Source organism: Pteropus medius, unplaced genomic scaffold, assembly GCF_902729225.1.
Source record: "Pteropus medius unplaced genomic scaffold, Ma_sr-lr_union100, whole genome shotgun sequence".
Taxonomy (NCBI): Eukaryota; Metazoa; Chordata; class Mammalia; order Chiroptera; family Pteropodidae; genus Pteropus; species Pteropus medius.
The window spans coordinates 15021477-15041624 of NW_024346667.1; the positions used below are offsets into that span (position 1 = coordinate 15021477).

The window sequence follows — 20148 nt, forward strand, 5'->3', positions numbered from 1 at the left end:
CTTTTCCTAAATACTGTTTTTGTTCTGGTAACTCAATTCTAAACAGTTTGTAGTTGCTCTTTTTCACATATAATCCATGAAAATTGAAGAGTATATTAAAGGCATCATTTGGAGACAGAAATACTACAAAGTTAGAAAAATAACTTAAATTTCAAGATAATAGATTGCAGCCTTAAAAAATATTTCGTGTTATCTTCCTTTAGTTAAAATATATAATAAACTTAATTTCGCTAAAACAAATTTAACTAATAAGAAAAATAAAATTTAAACAAGAAAAAATGCTTTTATCAGCAGTTTTCAGAATTGAATCACAATACACATGTTAGAAACTATATCATTAGCCACTTCCAAGCAATCCATCACACAATGTGAAGTTGTCAGTAACTTAAATTCAAGTGGTGAAATGGGAACATAGAAAATAATAATTTTAAAAAGAAAACTGATGTTTCATTCTTTTAAAGGGTGAACTATAGGGGTTTTTTTTTTTTAGTAATACCTTAATTTTAATGCTAACAACCCTTCATGTTATTATAATAAATTATAATGCATAAACATAGCCATATATCCACCATCCAGCTTCGTCAAAACCTTTAACTTAAGCCACAAATATTTTTGTTATTTTTTAAGAAATAAAACTTTTGAGTTTAAGCTGAAAACTGCTATATGATTCTCAGTGATATCAACTACACCCTCCCCTCCTCAGAATTAGCCAAAAGACTTGCTTGGATTTCAGCATTAACTTATGTGTTATTTATGTCTATTCATTTTATTTTGCTCTATAAACAGAAGTTATTAGTTTTCTACTTTATTTTTATTTATATTGCCTATTTAATTTCTAACCTTTTAATAAAATAATGCATACTCTTCATTTTTGCAATAAATCTTGGGAAAATTTTTCTATTATTAGTCTTTTTATTTTGATATTTTTAGGTGAGGCAACCCTTGGTTGACCTCAGAGATTGCAAGGACCTTGTTAGCTTACAATCCCCTATTTTTTATTTGTTACGCCTATAGCACTTTGTCTTCCTACATGGTCTCCCATCCAAGTACTAACCAGACCCAACCCTGCTTAGCTTCCGAGATCAGACAGGATCAGGCCCATTATTAGTCTTTAAAAAAGAAACAATTATTGTTTTGCTAAAATGTGTTATTATATACTTTTTATTATTTTAATGATTTGTACTTTATTTTAATTATATCCTTTTTATTCTTTTTTTTTCTGTTGTTATTTTTTAAACATTATGTATTGGATATGAGTAATTAATTTCATCCTAGTTGAGAAATTTTTAAATATTTCTTTATTAATTTTTATTATTAATAGTGTTAGGAGAATTTGAAACATATTAAAATGTCCATAAATTAGGCACAAATATCTTATTTCACATTACCCTGAAGGATTTTATATGAACACAAATGTAGGTTATGGCTCCTGATATTATGTCCAATATAATCATACATTTCCGAATTTTGAATTTGGAGGGTGATTTAAATCCTAAACTATTATGGATTAGGATAACCAAGGAAAGAAAGTTCACACACACACACACACACAAAAGTACATATTTTGCAAAAGCTTTCTGGTTGCTTACTTTTAAATAGCTAATTCTACAGATAATGATTTCTTTTTCTGTGTTGTGTGCCACTTATGTATGATACGATTGATTTTTTTTCCCCTAGAGCAGCTAGATAACACTATATCTTGTGTTTGTAAAACTAATTAGATGTCCTATATGAGATGCGAGTGAGTGTCTCACGAATTGTTTTAGTCAAATAATGGTCATATTACTAAGACAAGAACACCTCTTCTAATAAGCTGAACATGAATTTCAGAAAGAACTCAATATAGCAAAAGTAATATGGCAAATTGGATTTCAGGCCGAAGCAGATAAAATGCTAAGGCCACATCTTGTTAAAATAAACTAGCTTCCATTTGGAATGATTTCCTTTTGAACATGTAATGTCTTATGGGTTGAAGTAATTGCTTCATAAAGAAGTTACTCTCAATTAGTATTTTACACAAAACTTTTTAAACAAATGTCTTTATTCTTTCACAAAAAAATCTTCCTGTAGCTCATATATTTATATAAACTTACATATGTAGCTTATATTATAAAGAATCACCAAAATGGAGCTCTACCAATTTTGAAATGTAAACAAGAATTGATTCAATATCAAAGATACAGTATATTCTTTCAGTTGGGCAAGGAAAAAAAGTAAAAGGCATTCAGATTGAAAAGAAAGAAGTAAAATAATTCTAATTGCAGATGACATGTTCTTGTATATAGAAAATCCTGAGAAATTCACACACAAAAAATCAAAGCTAATATTCAATTTCTGTAAGGTTGTAGTATATGTCAATATACAAAATAAAATTCATATACGCTAGCAATAAACAATAGGAAAAAAATTTTGTAAAAATTCCATTCTATACCATCAAAAAGAATAAAAGGCTTCAAAATAAATTTAACAAAAGTTCAAGACTTGTACTCTGAAAACTATAAAACATTATTGAAGATATTAAAGAAACCTAAATTAATGGGAAGACACCCCATATTCATGGATTGGAAGACATAATGCTGTTTAGATGGCAATGCCTTCTAATTTGATCTAAAAATTCAATGAAATATCTACCAAAAATTCAGCTGTCTTTTTTAGAAACTGACAAGGTAATCTTAAAATATATGAGATGTAATGGATCCAGAATAGCCAAAATAATAATTAAAAATATCAAAGTTGGAAGACTCACACTTCCTAATGTCAAAATTTATACAAAATTACAGTAATCTCTATAGTGTATAATACATAAGGATAAACAAACAGATCAATGACATTTATGGTCATCTGGTTTTAGATATGGATGCCTAGAGAATTCAATGAGGAAAAAATAGTCTTTTCAAAAAAGTTGTGCTGGAACAACTGGGTATCCACTTGCAAATAGTTAATCTGGACTCCTACTTCACACAGTATGCAAAAATTAACACAAATGAGTCAAAATCTAAATGTAAAAACTAAAGCGTGAAACTTTTCAAAGAACACAGGAGTAACTTTCTATAATCTTCTGTTAGGCGATGGGTTTTTAGATATGACACAAAAAGGACACACGAGAGACAAAAAAAAAAAAAAGGATAAACGGAATTCCACCAAAATTAAAAACTTGGTGTTTCAAAGGACACATCAAGAAAGTGAAAAATCAATCTACACAATGGGAGCATACACTTGTAAATCATATATTTGATATGATAAATTCAGAATATATAAAAATACATTACATCTCAACAATAAACAGACCAAATTAAAAAATAGGTATGGGATTTGAGTATATAACTCTCCAAAAATGCAAATAGAAGGCAAACAAGCACATGAAAAGATGCTCGACATTATTATTCATTAGAAAAATGCAAATCAAAATCTCAGTAAGAAACTAGGTCATGCCTAGCAAAATGACTTAAAAAAAATATTTTAACTACTGTGAGTGAGCATGTGGAGAAATGGAAATGCTCACAACTTACTGATAGATTGGAAAAGGGTGCAGCCATGGAGGTTTCATAGTTCCTCAAAAGGTTAAACATACATGTGACTCAGCAACTTGACTTCTGGGTATATACCCAAAGTAATGAAAACATGTTCTTAATAACTTGTACGAGAATGTTCATAGTTGACTTACTGATAATAGTCAAAAAGAAGCAGCAATTTAAATGTCCATCCACTGATGAGTCAACAAATACAATGGGATATATCAATTCATGGACTATTAATTCACAAAAAGAAATAAATTATTGATACATGCTATGGCATGGATAAAACTCAAAACATTATGCTAAAGCCAGTTACAAAAAAAAAAAAAAACACATTGTATTATTCTATTTATATAAAATTTCCAGAAAAGGCAAATACAAAGAGCCAGAAAGTAGATTAGTGGTTACCAGAAGCTGAGAGAGAGAGGAATAGGGAGTGACAGCTAATGGGTACCAGTTTTCTTCTTGGGGTGATGAAAATATTCAAAAATTGGATAGTGGTGATGGTTTCACAAGTCTGTGAATATGGTAAAAAACAAAACTGTATACTTTAATATGGTAAATTTTATAGTATGTTAGTTACATATCAATAAAGTTTTCATTAGAAAAATGAAATCTTTTTAAGAAAAACAACCAATCATATTTTACCCAAAGCACAGATCTCAGCTTCTTTGCCCAAAATTCTTAGAGAAAATGACAAATGATAAAAATAAGGAATAATCCTTATAGGAATATTTAGAGGTTTACGGGCATGCCTCATTTTATTGTGCTTTGCTTTATTGCACTTCACAGATACTGCATTTTTTACAAATTGAAGATTTGTAGCAACCCTGCATAGAGCAAGTCTGCTGGCATAATTTTTCCAACATTTGCTCACTTTGTGTCTTTGTGTCACATTTTGGTAATTCTGGTAATATTTCAAACTTTTTCATTATTATATTTGTCATGGTGATCTGTGATCAGTGTTCTTTGATGTTATTATTGTAATTGTTTTTATGCACAGTGAACCACACTCACATAAGAGGACTAACTTAAATCGATAAATGTCGTGTATGTTCTGACAGCTCCACAGAACAGCCATTCCCCTGTCTCTCTCCCTCTCCTCAAATCTCCCTATTTCCTGAGACACAACAATATTAAAATGGGGCCAATTAATAAGCCTATAATAGCCTCTAAGAGTTCAAGTGAAAGAAAGAGTTGCATGTCTCTTACTTTAAATTGGAAGCTGGAAATGATTAAGTTTAGTGAGGAATGCATGTCAAAAAGCCAAGACAGGCTGAAAGCTCTTGCACCAGTTAGCCAAATTGTCAATGCAAAGGAAAAGTTCTTGAAAGAGATTAAAAGTGCTACTCCAGCAAACACATGAATGATAAGAAAGTGAAAAAGCTTTAGTGCTGATATGGAGGAAGTTTTAGTGGTTAGGAAATCAAACCAGTCACAATATTCCCTTAAGCCAGAGCATAAACCAGAGCAAAGCTCTAACTCACTTTAATTCTATGAAGGCTGAGAGAGGCGAGTAAGCTGCAGAACAGTTTGACATTAGCAGAGGCTGGTTCGTGAGGTTTAAGGAGTTGTCTCCATACCATAAAAGTGCAAGGTAAAGCAGCAAGTGCTGATGTAGAAGCTGCAGCAAGTTACCCAAACCTAGCTAAGATAATAATGAAGGTGGCTACACTAAACAGCAGATTTTCAGTATAGAAGAAAGTCTTATCTTGAAAGAAGATGCCATCTAGGACTTTTATTACTACTAGAGAAAAGTCAATGCCTGGCTTCAAAGCTTTAAATGACATGACAACTTTTCTTGTTAGGGGCTAACGCAGTCGGTGACTTTAAGTTGAAGTCAGTGCTCATTTACCATTCCCAAAATCCTAGGACCCTTAAGAACTATGCTAAATCTACTCTGTTTGTGTCTTATAAATAAAACAAAGCCTGGATGACAGCACATCTGTTTACAATATGGTTTACTGAGTATTTTAAGCCCATTGTTGAGACCTACTTCTCAGAAAAAAAAAGATTCCTTTCGAAAAATGACTGCTCATTGACAATGTACCTGGTCACCCAAGAGTGCTGATTGAGATGTACAATGAGATTCATGTTGTTTTCATGCCATTCTGTGGCCCATGAATCAAGTAGTAATTTTGATTTTAAAGTGTTATTATTTAAGAAATCTATTTCATAAGGCTACAAGTGTCATAGATCCTGATTTCTCTCATGGATCTGAGCAAAGTAAATTGTAAACCTTCTGGAAGGGATTCACCATTCCAGATGCCATTGAGAACGCTCGTGAATCCTGGAAAGAGGTCAAAATATCAACATTAACAGGAGTTTGGAAGATGTTGATTCCAGCTCTCATGGATGACTTTGAGGGGTACAAAATTTCAGCAGAGGAAGTAACTGCAGATGTCATAGAAATAGCAAGAGAACTAGAATTAGAAGTGAAGCCTAAAGATGTGACTGAATTGCTGTAATCTCATGATCAAACTTGAATGGATGAGTTGCTTCTTATGGATGAGCAAAGAAAATGGTTTCTCAAGATGGAATTTACTTCTTGTGAAGATGCTATGAAGGTTGCTGAAATGACAACAAAGGGTTTATAATATTATATAAACTCAGTTGGTAAAATAGTGGCAGATTTGAGAGGATTGACTAGTTTTAAAAGAAGTTCATCTGTGGACAAAATGCTATCAAATAGCATTGTTTGCTACAGAGAGATCATTCATGAGAGGGAGAGTTAATCAGTACAGCAAACTTCATTGTCGTCTTATCTTAAGAAATTGCCACAGCCACCCCAACCTTCAACAATCTCCACTCTGATCAATCAGCAGCTATCAACAGTGAGGCGAGAACCCCCACCAGCAAAAAGATTACAACTCCCTGAAGGCTCAGATGATGGTTAGCATTTTTTATCAATAAAGTATTTTTAAATAAAGGCATGTATACTGTTTTTTTAAAAAAATTATAATGCTATTGCATACATAATAGATTACATTATAGTGTAAACATAACTTTTAAATGCACTGGGAAACCCACAAATTCATGTGACTCACTTTATCGCAATATTCACTTTATTGCAGTGGTCTGGACTCAAACCCACAAACTCTCTGAACTATGCCTGTATTCAACTTCCCTTTATACTACTGTTTGCATTAGAATGCTTTCAGTGAATTGTATGAATTCATATATTTTGCCTAACAGAGGGCAGTTAAATAAAATCTACAGTTCAAAGTACAATAGGAGCATACACCATTAAGATAATGTTCAGATTTGCTGGAGTATCACTTAAATTTAACCGTTATAAAAATGAATTTATTTTCATACAAAACAAAATTTATTCTCATTAACATTCTATTGCAGATAAGAAAAGAAATAAACAATTTGACAAGTTGAAAATTAACAAAGAAACTGAAATTAGGATGAGATGTTCTAAATGCCTTCATTGTGAAAAAAAACAAACAAAAAATTGAAATGTGACCATATTTAGATTGTCACTTAGTTTTCTTTCATGGTAAATTATATGGAATATATTTTACAGCTTCCAATTACATTTTTAAAAACTTTAAGGGAATAGCTTTTCTTTGTACTGAAATCTCATTAAAATAGATTACTTATGTTAATTATTGCATATTAGTGTCAAAGTTTTTATTATTTTCTACAAAAGTTAAGTATATATCTTTGCACACTAAAAAAAAAAATATAAGAATATATAAATTAAAAGTAAAATTCCACTAGAATAACATTCTGGAGTTGAATATTCAAAGGTTTCAGGTAAAAACATCAAAAAAGAGCAACATAAAATATTTAATAAAATGATCTTTTAAAATCATAATCATGTAAATAAAAGATAAGCATTAATTTCATCTAGTTCATAATGTAGTCTCTCAGATATACATTTTTTAAAAAATTGGCTGATAGTATACATACTTTATAAGTCAATGTATATGTACTTTATTCACTTTGTATATTATAAAATTCATAATTTATGTTATTAAGCATTAGGAACCTATGATAAACCTATGATAGAGTAGCTACTAAAATTATGATAGTTTTTAACTATTTAAGTATAAACTAAGAAATATCAACAACCAATTTATTTATAATTTATTTCAAAAGATGTTAATTTGAATTCCATCAAATCGCTGTTTATTTTTATATAATATTTTATATAATTGTATGTAATATTTTTGTATAATATTTTAAGGTAAATACACAATTGATATTATTTAATTAACTAACATTTACCTTGTACCAAAAGTTTGCAAAGTAAACAGGTGATCTTTCATCTTCCTTGCAACCCTTGAATGCTGTATGCATTATTATATTTATTTTTTGAGGATGATAAAATAGATGTTGAGTCCAGGTCTCTTTCTTATTCTACTTAGCTGCTTCCAAGCATTGGTATCTAGTCCTAAGAATTGTACTCAAGCTCTGGAACTGCCAAATGTTTCTTTTACATGCAGTAAAGAATTATTTAAGGACCATAAATTCAATATTGGAACTGTATGTCAGAATATATAGCATATAACTCAGGTGGCTCTTTTGGTTAAGGATGACTGAAAAAGTTATTCCAGAATCAAAGCACTTACAATATCCCTGCTCTTCTAGAAGGACTATATAAGCACCATTATAAAACTATTTCTAGACCTGTCTCTATGGAAGGTAAGTAGTACCTGCAGGTGACATAAGATATTTAATACTTACTTATTGGTATATTGAAAAACCAAAGCTGCCTTCCTGATAATATTATACCCATGTTATTTATAGACATACTTTCCTGGTATATTTTTCAGTTTTGTAATAAAAGATAACAGGATTTCTCAGGTACATTTTAACTATCATTTTTTGTCCTTATTTAATACTGAAAAAAAAATTAGAATCTTTTCCACTTTGTAGAGCATTAATGGTGTTGACAAAAAAGTTTAAAAGTTCAGAGTTTTGTAAATTTACATTGTTTCTGAGATGTATTAATGAGACATGTACATATTTAAGTTTATTAATTTAAATTTCTTAGGAAGAAAACATGTATGCATTAAGATTTATATGGTATAACTAAACCACTAATTCAAGGAGACTTTGTTCATTCCTAGAAGTAAAAAATGGAACATGTCTGCATTATTAATATGTCCATTTAAATAAAAGATTTAGTACAACCCCTACCCTAATTTCTTGTACATAAATCAGAACATGGCAATATTTTTAAAAAGCTAGAACTGACTGAAATTAAAATATACTTAACAACATATAGGACCAGAATTCTTTTACATAGTTTAAAGCAGTTTTTCTAGTATATACCACATGCAGGCATATGAATAGGAACAAGATTATACTCTTAATAGTATCACCTCCAGAAAACTTGTCCATCTAGTGGCCTTATGGGACAATTCATTATTTGGTAAATTTGCCAAGGTCTAATATGACTGAACTGTGCAACTTCTGAAACCCAGTTCTGTCAGCAGATCTCAGCAAAAGCTCAAATTAATTATTAATAAGAGTAAGCACATAGAAATGAAAATACATCCTCATAAGCAGGCCTTTTCTTTTTTTCAATAAGCCTACTTGTTAGTCAACAAATGGAAACAAATACTAGAAGAATCAAAACACTAGATATCCATGTGAGCTGAACTCCCTCTCTTGCCTTTATTCTCTCTCTTGCAATACAACCACATCCATCTGGTTGCAGTCAGATCTCAGAGGTTTGGGGACGATCATGACTCTTTTAAGGGACTTTGCATCTCTCTATTGGAACGCACGAGGTGTTAATTTTAAAGCTTAAATCTCAGAAACTAATTCTAATTCCTGAGCGCCTTCATGTATTCCTGCGTGTCTTCTTGAGAACTTTCATGTGTCTACAATTCATCTACACATAGTAATCAATTAGTCAGCGTCTGGCAAGGTGTTAATAATTTTTTTTAATCCTAAGAAAAGCAGAAAGAGTATTATATGTCTTATAAAAAGACTACTATAAAATATGTCATTTACGTTAATATGGCAGTTACCCACAAAATTTTTTTTTGCATTCCTAAATTTAATGAATTTAAATGGTTGTAACCACTTTTGCAATTTGTATCTATACATAAATTTGCCAGATTTAGCAAACAAAATAGGACACCAGTTAGATTTGAAGTTTTATCTAAAATTCAAATTAAACTGATATATTGTTTTATATGTTAACCAGATCTATACAAAAACAGTCAACAGAAAGCCATACACACACACACACACACACACACACACACACACAGATACACACACAGTTTCTATATAACCTTAAGTAATATGGATATGAAATAAGATGTTTAGTAATAAAAAGTGGGAGAAAATAAACATTAGAAAGTTCCCTCTGAGCCCTAACAATCACCAAAACATATGCTTTCAAATTATCTATTTCAAATTCTCCACAATCTTGTTTCAATTTGAAATGAATGCAGATGAATTGCTGCTCTTTTCACAGTGATATAAGGCTTAGTTTTTTGACATGGCCTGTGTATAACAAAGCTCTTAATGGAAGCTGAAATTGTCTTCAATTGTACCCTGCATATAAAGGTGGGTCATCCAGGCTTTTTAAGCTCTTAAAATGTCTCCGGTTTTTGTCAGGGTTACAAAAATAATAGGACTTCATGAACTTTTGCTCTTATTTAAAAGTTAAAACTTGGAGGAATGCACTACATACATTAAGATTTTCTTAGAAGATTTACTATATTAGGTTTGGAGTTTACAGCAAAAAAGAATCTGAAGAAGAGCAAGGAAAGGATGGAAACAGCTGTATTGCAACTGTGGACACTAAGAGAGTTAATTCATTGTGAAAATGGAAGGAACTTTTTCATTTATGATTTATTAATTAATTTAATAAATATTAATTAAGCACCTACTGTTCCATATTCTAGGCATTGTGGATATAGCAGTGATAAAAATAAGCAATGGTATCTGCCTTCATGGAGCTGATAGTTGCAGGTGGGGAATTGGACCATACATATGTTACTTTAATTTGAATAAAAATTATTTTAAAAAATTTCCTGTTTTTATCATATACATGAATTATTATTTTATATATAACATTACATGTTATATATAACAATATATATAAATTTATCTTACTGTTTCCATTAGCTTCATTTTGATTAGGGATAATCAGGTATGAAACACATTCCTCTGCACATTTATTTAAAATTCTAAATCTTTGTATATAACATTGGGTCAAATGTATTCAATAAATATTTCTTTTCCCATCCCATATCATCCTGCCACTGAGACTCAACTTTAAAGAAATGCCATCCTTTTTCAACTGTTAATAGATTCATGCTCTTGGAATTAAAAATTCCTAGAGATCAAAGAATTTTTCAATCAAAATAAATAAAATTTATTTTGTATTTAATATAAAACTCTTTTGACACTGATCATGAATAAATTCTGATCCTAATTTAATTACATCTACCATATTCTGATTTCTTGAAATTATCTTTTCCTGGAAAAATCAAATAACATGCTTAAAATAATTAATACTATACCCTATATTACTTACAACCTCTCTCAGATGGGGTAACCTAATAGATCATGAGCTTGTAACATTAAGAAATAATTGTTGCAAAGAAGTGTAGTTTGTTCCCGGAAGTTCCATTATCTCTGACATATGTCATTATTGTGCACTGTCAAAGTTTTCTATTTTGTGGAACCTCTCATCCACTTTAATTAATTAAAGGAACTGAAGAAACAAACTCTAATAGCTAAAACCTATTTTTATACATTTAATTTTGAAGAAGTGAATGATTTCTACTTTCAGGATGAGTAAATGAGTAAATATACAGATTGGTTCAATTCACAATGATTTTTTTGACTATGATCCAGAATCAGAAAAAAAAAAAAAATGATGATCCTCTTCTTCAAAGAGTTCATTGGCTGGTAGTGGGGGGATAGATAGAAACTCATATCCAAACAATGTGAAAATTGCAGTGGTATTGACTCAGTATCGTGGTAGTAAATAAAAATTAATTCCAAAGGTTTATGGGTTTCTATGGGCTGTCTACTGCCCAAGCACTTTACACATGTTCACTTTAATACTTAGTAACCATCTGATGAGATGGGCACCATTATTATCCTCATTTTACTGTTGGGGGGAATTGAGTCATAGGTTTTTGTTGTTGTTGTTGTTATTGTTTTAAAGTAAACTTTTCAAGGCCTCACAGTTAGTAAGTGGCATAACCTGGGAGGCATAATATGGGAGGGTTTACAGGAAAGTGGGCTGAAGGTGTTATATTAGTCTTAAAAGATTAGTTAGAATAAGGGGCACAGAAAAAAGGGAAGTGTTATAGATATGTTTCAGGTAGAGAAAACAGGATTTAAAAAAACACAGGACTGTCTACGGCCATGCCACCTTGAACAAGCCCGATCCCGTCTGATCTTGGAAGCTAAGCAGGGTAGGGCCTGGTTAGTACTTGGATGGGAGACCACCTAGGAAGACCAGGTGCTGTAGGTGAAAAAATAAAAAATAAGGGATTGTAAAATGACAAGGTCCTTGCAATCTGTGAGGTCAAATAAACAAACAAAAAAAACATAGGATTGAAAAATAAATGGTGTGTGGAGGAAAAAATGTGCCTTCTTGGTTTTGCAATGGTAACAAAGGAAGATAGAATATAGAGAAAGATGAGCTAGATAGAGAGCAAATTAAGGGCTTCTTGACGGACTTTGATCTGTTAAGGGTGGGGATTTGTTTAGGCCTCCAGAAGCCCTAAAAAGTTTTAACAAGAGAGGTGTTTTGGATAATAGTGCTTGTTATAAAGATTGGTTTGACAATGGATGATGAATTTCAGTGGGACAAAGCTAGGGGCAGAGAAAACAAGTGAATTAAGTGAACAGAAGCCACTGTAGAATGGAACTTCAAACGGGGATAACTTAAAAAGTACTCAGCAGATAAATTTGGCAAGACTTGTTCATTAACTGGATGTGAGGAATGAGGAAAAAAGAGAAATCACAGGTATAATTCTCAAATATCTAGTTTGAATGGATGATGATGTCATCAAAAGCAGACATAAAATTATGAATAAATAGTTAAAACTGGGAGAGGTTAGACACATTAAGTTTGAAATATCTGTGGGTCATTTAAGCCCAGAAGTTCTGTGGTTTGTTAAATGTTCAGGTCAGAAGAGAAGAGTTTAATTGTATTGAAAGTAGGAATTGATCACTCAAACACAGTGCACACAATAGCATAAGCTGTGGGTGGTGAGATGCAGCAATGTCCAATGGAGAGGAAAAAAGACTGTAGAAAAGCCAGAATGATTGTTAAACAATGCCCTGGGTAAGAAGGAGTGTTGTTGCAAGCAATGTCAAATAAAGCAGAGAGGTCTGATACTAAATTATTACATACTTTTAATAAATTAATTTATTTTTATTTCCTAAATCATCCATTTAATGAAAATAAATTATGAATTATTTACTTAAGCTAAGTAGTTAATAAACCCTCATATAAAGAGCTCGCTGGCTTCTGTAATACACAGAGTTGCAATTTTTAATGGTAGTCTCACAAGTTCAGAAGGAACTTTATGAAATCATAGGGACACCAGAGGTCTCTGAAGATAGTGTGTTTGCTCTTTGTAAAGGTAAAGGGGTCTTCCTACCACTTTGCAACTATTCAAAGGCAATAGTCCTCAAACAAATAAACTATTATTTGTTTCATAATTTTTATAACCTATAAAGCATAGAAACTAATCTGAACTCAAAGTTGTCGGAGATAAAATTAGAGGTCAGCTAGTTCAATTTCAGCTCTTTATATCAAGTACAAAAATGGCCAAAATGTATTGAGTGCTTACCTTGTTCTCAGTCACTCTCCTTTTGTTCCCAGCCCAGCTTCTCTCTATCCTAGACCAACTCTCATTATCTGTGGATATTTTATACCAGAGTGGCCCTGGACAATCTAAAAAGTGTCTTGGTTTTTGTGAAATGAAGCAGCTTTCTTAGGCTGCCTAACTCTGGAATGATACGTCCAGAATAAAGACAGAATCAGATGACCTACACGGGGCCAGCCTAAGTTCTATTCACTTCAATAAATTTTACTTTATATGAGCATGTAAACATATATGAACATATTTAACTATGTTTTATGACCAATTTTATTATTTTGTGAGCCTTTCAGAAAGTTAGAAACTTTGTTTGCTCCAGGAAAAAGGCTCTGATTGGCCCCCTGTAGTCTTAGAAGGCCATTATGGATACTGAAATCAAGTTTTTATAATTCTCATGAATCCTCTATTGAGATACTTGTATATACACAGTGAAATGATGGTTTCTATTTCAATCCTGATCCTAAGACAAAAAAACGGGTAATAAATTAGATTCAATTATCTAGAGTGTCTATATAATTGTACCATGGTTTTATTAAATTCAAGATAGTTATCAGAATAGTTTCAGTTTCTCAGAATTAGATGTCTGAAAAAACTACAGAGAAGGGGAACCCTGCATACCTAGCATAAAAAATCGTCAATTTTATCTAAGCATGTAAAATTGACCTAGTGACTGAGGCAGTTGCCTTTCTGAGTCTCCTTTTACTCATCTATAAAATCTTACAAATGTACAATGTCACCTATAAATGCCTCATCTTAAAGATACTATTCAATTGTGGAATTGTTACCCATTTGACATAAAACATTTAATTCTTATAAGAAGCATTTTGTTAAAATATGTTTCATAAACACAGAAGAATTTGATGGTTAAAACTTGACAGCTCATCAAAAATCTTGACTGATGAGAGACTGATAATTTTCTAAGTGTTATAATTCAGGATAAAGAAGAAAATATTTGTGTTTTTTTTGCGGTGTCAATGCAATTATTATTTTTTTAAAATTAAGAGCATATGGATATTTAGACATCAAAAAGAGCTGCCTGAAATACTAAACACTGTATTATTAATGCTCACAGCTGAAGTTTGCTGACATGAGGAATAATCATAAAACATAACCTTTCATTTCATCAGAGAAAGTTATGCCTGTCTAAGATCTGAAGCCCAATATCCATAAAATGGTTCGTACAAGTGACACCCTACTCAAAACAGCTGTCTGCAAGGAAAATAAATGGAATTTAATCTGCCATAAAATAAAATGCACAATTTATTTTTCTTAAGGAAGTCATGCCCTTGTGGCATTGGTGAACTGTAACAGTTTTGCTTTGAAAAGAAGCATTTCCTTCTATGCTAAACCCATATTAATTCAACCATGTGAAATTTTTCTTTAGAGAAGGCAACTGGAATGCCCAATCAGCTTATCTACCACCTGATGATGGGGGCTACCATTCTTTGTCTTTAAAAGGACTGATTCAAAATAGAGCCCTAAATCATTGTTGTATCCAAAGACAAATAGGTTTTAAGATGCTTGTTATGAAGGAAGAAATATATGAAATTGCCACTCATCCATTTAATGTCCTATGAAAAATCAATTTCACATGTTTCAAATCAATATGTAAGCAGAGAACAGAACAGCAAATGAGCAAAATATTAGTTAGAAAAATGACAATTAGATGAGACTTATCTCTTTAAAACAAAAATATTAGAAAAAACACTTTAGAAGCAACTTATTGGGCAAACATAAATATTTTAACCACCATTTGACTGACTACTCCATACAGGCAGTTTTAAAAGACACCTCACAAAAGAGGTACGGTACATTTTAATTTGTTGATTTCATTCATTTTAAGTATAAAATATTTTTTAAATGACAAAGGAAAAGAAAATAATAAAATTTTCCAACTTTGAAATTTGCTCTAATATTATACATGATATCTAACATACAGGGCAACTAGACACTGGAACTTAGGCTCTGCCTCTTTATTCTATTACAAGTTTTACAAAATATTTATTTTTGTGTTTAAAATTAGCCTAAAAGCATTTCATTTTGGTGACTACATTCTCTCAAACTACATATTCGCATTCTGCATTAGAACATTTAAAAGGAGTTTTTACTAAAACTAACTACATAAGAATGTCTTTGTGTGGAAGTTTCAACAAATGTATCTTTATAAATTAAATATAAATCCCACTGAATCTTAACTGAAACTGAAATTAATTTTATTGACTTTAGATATAATTACTTTCTTTAGAAGACAGAAGAGTAAAATTTCCATAAGAATTTTTTGGCAGTGCTCTGAAACTATCAGTGCCAGTTTAATAAAGGCTCATTTAAAACACAACTCATTCAGAATACACATACGTTTATGTCAAGATCCTTTATACTAAGTAGTAAAATAAACACCGACTTAAAAAAGGTTTGTACTGGACTAAACAAAGCATTCTAGTAGTAATCTTGAGGATTGTAAATGTGTGTGTAACCCTCAGTAATGCTTGAAAATTGGAGAGATTACTCACATTAGCTCTGTAGAAGAAACTGAGAATATAACAAAATGTTACTCCAAACATTAGAGCAAAGGGAAAGCTCAACGAGGATCCATAACTCTCAAGATTTTTGTCAGATAAATTCTTTGGTTTACATTGACAGCTATACCATGTGAGATTCAAATTTTAATTTAAAAATAGAGGGGGAGAAATCCCGAAAGTGTTTTGCCTTCTGATACAGATCCTACTTGAAATGTATTCTGCAACTGATGGTTATATTTTATGAATGCAAAGAGACTTTTTATGAGTTAACGTTGTAACTTCCAAAACTTACTCTTGTAGGTGGTAGGCTTGTTTTTCTCTGACCTTGAGAACATATTACTGTTTTAAATTCATATTTATGACCCTAGGAAACAGTGTCACTCTGTGTCTTAGACTCCCATTTGACTGTAAATGCTAAACTAATTGGTAAAATAGAACTATTTTATTAAAACGACCCATTTGACCATTATGCAACATGATATATGAATCTATTATCAGAAAAATGGAACAACTTTCTTTCAGTTCTTTAGCAGATAATGCTAAATTACTAAATAGAAAAGTACACAGTTGTCTTTTATAACATTTTCTTAGTTTCTGCTATTAGTATTTAATATTATCTTGATTTTAAAATATAATTATCCTTACAATTTAAAATATATATGAATAATAAATCTAAACAATTCTAAGATTCATTTACAGTGACTAGCTCTCAATAAATCCAAGACATAAAAATTGCTCGTCTCATAGTCTAGTGGAGTATCTGATAGAATACCAGCACTAAAACATTTTTGTTGACTGTCATCTCAGAATCTTTATATGCACTCTAGGGTTAGTATTTTATCATATAAAATAAAAATGCACCACCATTCTTCACCTATTTTACAACCTTTTCACACTGATGATATCTTCCAACTCTGAATGGTTATAAAACTTGTGCTGATTTGTCTGCTTATGAAAACTTTCCTTATATACTTGGAGACTACGTGAGTAAAATAGAACCTGAAACTCAAGATTCAGATCATTTGTGAATTGATTTAAAAGATTTTAAAGATTTATACACATTCAACCATGTAAAGAGTCTAAGATTTTTATGGTAATATGAACCTTTAAAGAAATTGCTTTATACACACACATACACACACACATTTCTCTTTTTCAACTTGGCATGATAATTATTGAATGATTCCAAAGCAAAATAGATCTATAAAATGTTGGAAAGTATTTGTATAACAAAGAAGGAAAATTGGCGAGGGAGGGAGTAATGCCAGTAACTTGAAATTAATTATAAAATGCTATAAAATGAGTTCATAAAAAGGCAGTACAAATGTCTAAAAATTTGTAAAAATGCCAAAATCTATCAAAGTATAATAATAAATGTATAATATATAAAATAATGTAGAGATAATGCTATAGGAATTCAATTCTAGTCTTTACAGATTTATAAATACACATCAATTATACAATAAACAACATCAATTACACGAAAAGCAAATAGAAAAAATTATTTCATAATAACAAGTATAAGAAACAGGAGTTTTTTGAAGTTATGCTATTTATGCATCCATATTGCTCACTGAAGCTTCAACTCCAATTTGAAACATATTCTGAAACTTTGATTTACATAAAAATTACACATAGATCTGGTTAAAATGATGATTGTGATATATCTGAATGGAGTCTGAAATTCTGAATTTCTAATAAGCTTTAATGTGATGTTGATACTGCTAGTCTGTGGATCACACTTTAGGCAGCAAAGATCTATGCTATAGGCAGAAAAGTAAACTGTATTTCTTTAAAGTTAGAGGCTTTTCTAGATTGGGAAGCTAGTTTCAAGTTTCTAATTTTTCCTCTAACTAGTACATGGAGCATAGTAGGTCTTTGTGAAACTCAAAAGCTCAGCTACTTACTTTTCTTGACTGGGAAGTTTAAAACAATCAGGGTAAGAGTGAGTGAGTGTGTGTGAATGGGAGTGTGTGAGTGAGTGAGTGAGTGAGTGTGTGTGTGTGTGTGTGTGTGTGTGTGCGTGTGTGTGTGTACCCAGTGCATGACAATACCTCCATACTTGCATTTAGGAGAATGTGTCAGCAACTCTCCTGTGACTATTCTCAACTTGAACTTGCATTCATCTGAGTATACACAGTTTAGAGAATTGTCAGGTTCAAATATATCCTATCTCTGAGGTTAAGCCCCAGCTTATTTCACACATTTCAACATTTTCCATGTGGATGGTGTTAAGGTTGCCTGGAGTTTGGAGATAAGTCTGGGATTAGCCCTACTTTAAAGTCATCTTAAAGCCTTGTTATAGTCCTCAAGTTAAGTTGTTAAGTATATTTCTGAGAGCTTACTAAAAATATATAACCACATTCCCACCTTTGGTACTCTTCGGATAGCAAAAAACATAGTGCTGTTGTTGGAAACTTACCTGCAGGCCTGTACCTTCATGTTTTTTATAGACAGTAGGATTATGTTCTGAGGCTAAAACAACAGTCTGTTTATCAAGCTTGGTTGAGGAAGACTATCTAAACTGAGAACTGTTAGATGGGATAGTCATTTTTTTCCCCCAAGCATTTTGATAACTGGGTCAAACCTATTCAAGCAGATTTTTTAAAATCATCACTGCAATATTTATAATTATTCAATTACAAATTATTTTTGTATTTTCTTTCTCTATTCCTACCAACTTCTACAGAATTTCCCAGTCACTATAATGTTTACATTTTTGAAACTATGAATTCCAGGTGATAAAAACCTTGTATTATTAACGTGGCTAACATGTTGACCAGAAGGATATAAAATATAAGGCAGTAATATTTGATTAAGTCTTGTCAAAATTTTATTGCCCTTGGCCAAAGGATACTGCAGAATATCCAGGAGGATTATAGTGCAAAGACGTTAAGATGCATACTGAACAGACTTTGGATTGGAATACATTTGTGAAAATAAATATAAAGTGTAACATTTCAGAAATAATTTCCTAAAGGAAGCTAAAATAAAAACCGTATTTTCTTTTGTACTTTAAAATTTGTCTGACCTAGTCAATTTGATTTTTAAAGAATTGTTACAGGCTTACAGTTTCTAGGTTATCCAAAAAAAAAGTATAAGTACACTTTAAAATATTAGGTATAATAGTTTTTAAGAGCATGGCTATAGATAATATCAGAATAAAAGGGGCAGAAAAAACTTCCATTTCTATCTTAGACACCCTGTAAACAAGAGACGACTAGTGAAAATAATCTTAAAAGGAATTTTGATAAACAGTATATGTAGTAAATTAGCAAAATTTGAGATTTTAAAAATGTGAATGCAGTCATGATTTTCCAACATGTTATGAATTACCACAATTTGTCTTCACATGCACTCTGACTGTTGCTTCTGAAGACAGATAGATGGTAGATAGATAGATGACAGAGGAGAGAGAGAGAGAGAGAGCGAGAGAGAGAGAGAGAGAGATACAGACAGACAGACAGACAGACAAATTCTTGTGGACTAGATCTAATTAATTGAGAGCATCTCCTCAGTTATGGAGGTTATTTATAATATAATAATAGGGGAGTATTTGGTGAGTAGAAATCAGTAGTTGATAGCAATTACTCTCCTGAGTAGTTCACAACTCACTCAACCATCCAAAGCAGCTCTCCATCATAACCTCTCTCTGAGGAGTTGCTTAGATAACTAAGGAGTTTGCTTATCCCCATTTGATTAAAAAAATACATAAGGCATAGGTAAGTTAATTTACCCAGTGTCATACAGTTAATAGTTGGTGTTGGGATTCTAACCTGTGTTTCTCATATTAATTTTCTATATTTCCCATTATTCAGAAAGCAGGAGTAATAGCTCTTAGCCTATCTGTATTCTAATATTGTATCAGATGAGATTTTGTAATTTGAGACGAAAATTTGGAAGAAGAGTCTTTCCTATTCAATGCAAAATTTAGAATTACAATGTATTCTAAAAGATAATAGAAGTATTTTTATCACTTATTTTTTTCAAAGTTTACTTTTATACGTATCGGTGCATCAACATAATGAAAAGCAATATTAAAAAAATTAACCTTTTGAAAATTTAATGATTATATAATAATTTCAACTTGAGAGTTCATAGAAATAGAATATCTAAGATTTACTAAAGCCTTAAAATAATTATTATTCTTAAGAATGTCCAATAGGAAAGCAAAATCACTATCCCAAATAATTCTTTCCCTTTTGTACTATGAAACTAACACTAATGACATCGACGGTCTCTGAAAGACACTTCCCAGGTAACATATGCAGAAGGACGGTCCATCAG

At 31.4% G+C, this 20148-nt stretch overlaps 1 protein-coding gene and 1 non-coding gene across 3 annotated transcripts in view; one reads left to right on the forward strand and one right to left on the reverse strand.

Annotated features, from left to right (window-relative positions):
- GALNTL6 (polypeptide N-acetylgalactosaminyltransferase like 6) overlaps positions 1 to 20148 on the reverse strand; it is an 886098-nt gene that overhangs the window by 498281 nt on the left and 367669 nt on the right. The gene's annotated exons all lie outside the window — the stretch shown is intronic.
- On the forward strand, positions 11864 to 11982 carry LOC120613546 (5S ribosomal RNA). The gene has a single exon (XR_005655733.1). It is a non-coding gene; the product is annotated as a 5S ribosomal RNA (ribosomal RNA).